A 2,338-nucleotide genomic window follows, 5' to 3' on the forward strand; every position below is an offset into this window, starting at 1 on the left:
GAGTCTAAGCTGGTGCTTTTATCACTTACCTTTCTTGGCTCTTTTGGAGCTAGACAAGTGAAATATCTTTCATTAAAGTAACATGCATAAGCTTCCCCCTCATTCATCTCATTTGAGCCATTGTATAATACCTGAACTCTTCATAGTTAAGCAGGAAATACTATAAAAACACTAATTGTATATAAATACACAGAAAATACATGTTTTAGAAATTGGGAGATAACATCTCAGAATGATTGAATGAGGATGGTGATAAATTTATCTTCTAAAAAGCATTATCTGTGGTGTACAGATGGTGTTAAATTCTTTTGTAATCAAATTATATTTTTCACCTTTACCTTTGTACAGATTGTTGACAGCATGTTTAATTTTTGACGTTGAGCACTGTTTATGTAAATGGACTTGAAAGAATTGCATCTGAAATACGTTGTCCCTGAATTTCAGCAGTACGTGTGAACATACAAGAAAATGAGTTTAAAATTTAAGATAATGACATTTTAGGCACACTAAAACGTCTGAAATATTTTGCTTGGGTATTTTTACCTTAAACTGCTGAGCTGAAAGCAGTTGTTAAAACAAGCAGGCCTCCTCATCTCGTCCTTCAGTGAGGGGCCCTGTGAGATGGTCGCTAGAGTGATAGAGATTTTTACAATATTTAAGAAGAAAAGTATTTGTTAGAATGACTGTAATCTTTCTCTCTATTGATTTGATGTAATAGTGTTTCAAATACTATGTACAGTCTGCGTTTATGTTGGAAAGGAAATTTAATGGGTAAAGAATAAAGGAGAAAAAAAAAACAAGGAAAAGTTTTACAACCTACACAGAGCTTGATGAGTCTGCTGAAGCACAGATAATCTGAGGAAGAGCAGGCGCCTCTTACAGACTCTGTGACTTGCTGGACCAAACAGCACAAGGTTCTGTACATGACCCACATTGATGCTGTGTATTAGCTAAAGCTTCTTAGTATTATTCCCAGAAATGTAACTAATTCTAAGGAAAATTGAATGGAGTATCAGTAACAGAGGTTTGGAGAAGCAGTCTTTTGTCTGTTTTGATTTTTGAACATTTTTATATTTCATGTCTGCATTTCCCACCTTATGGTCTTTGCACTTCTGAGTCATTTGTTTTGTCCCAGTTACTGGCAAAAGGCTGCTAAAAGTGAGCCTTGGCATCCCACTTGTTTGGACTCCTGAAATTATCACAGATGCTTTGTAGAAAGTAATAAATCTTGGACTGCTTTGTTCTGTAGAGAAAGCCCTGCTACAGCAGGCTGGTAAATGGAATCTGATCTCTGTTTATAAATTTATTTCCCTCCCCTTTGCCATTTTGTCTAATGAGGGCAAATGAATGAGTTTAACCCTTACAAAATTAAATTCAGCCCTGTGATGTCTGTGAATGAGTCTGGGAAGAAAGATCAAAGTGCTGCTTGCATGCAAACTGACCTAGAATAACACAGGCACTCTTGAGCCCTCTTTGCTTTTGCTAGAGCACTGGAAAGACACGAGTCTGTAGTTTCATTGCTGCGTAGAAACAGTGGCAGTGGTGAGGTTTTGCCAGCTTTCTCTAGTGTTGAGGATTGCATGTAGTGTTGAGGAGATGGGGCTGCTGCCAGCGCTGCTGCATGTTGTGCCACGATGAAGACACCCAGAATTTTTTTGCCTCACCCAGTGTCTGGTGCCCACAGTGCCCAGGCCCAGCTGCAGAAGGTCTCCAGGACTGCAAAATGACTTCCCAGTTCTTGGTTTGTCCAGTGTCCTCTGCCTCTGGAATGCCCTGAGTATACAGTGGAGAAATTGGAATTCTCTCTTTGGTGTCTGGGGGTTTCCACAGATCCAGCTTTTACAGTTGAGTTCTTTCAGTATCTTCACCTTATAAATCCTAGTCCTTTAACATAACTTCTTTTTCAATGTTTAACTGCTTTAACAGAGAGGAATGGCTTCCAGTCCTTTTTTCTGCTGAGTAATGTGCCGTGTGAATAAGTTTGGACTTACGTAACAGTTAACTTTCACTGATAATTTTGTCAGGAATGTGCACAAAACGTGTTTTTTCTCTTGCTTTTCTGAACTGTTTGTGTACCCAGGTCAGGTTCTTACCTTGAATTAATTTGTTCAGTGCAGTTTATATTTTAAAATATAAAAGATAAAATAATTCATTTTGAGTGACTGAGTCTTACAGCCAGCAATAGATTGCAAAATGTGTAGGTAGCACAGTCACTACACTTACACTGGTATCTCTTCCAGAAAACAGAAGTGAATCAAACAGAAATTCAGCTGGGACTTGCATATTGCCATGGAGTGTGACAATAAAGATGCCATAAATAATGGATACTTTTAGTCAG

The sequence above is a fragment of the Pseudopodoces humilis genome, chromosome 9, assembly GCF_049639895.1.
Source record: "Pseudopodoces humilis isolate 2021_Gansu_Grassland_sample_001 chromosome 9, ASM4963989v1, whole genome shotgun sequence".
Lineage (NCBI taxonomy): Eukaryota > Metazoa > Chordata > Aves > Passeriformes > Paridae > Pseudopodoces > Pseudopodoces humilis.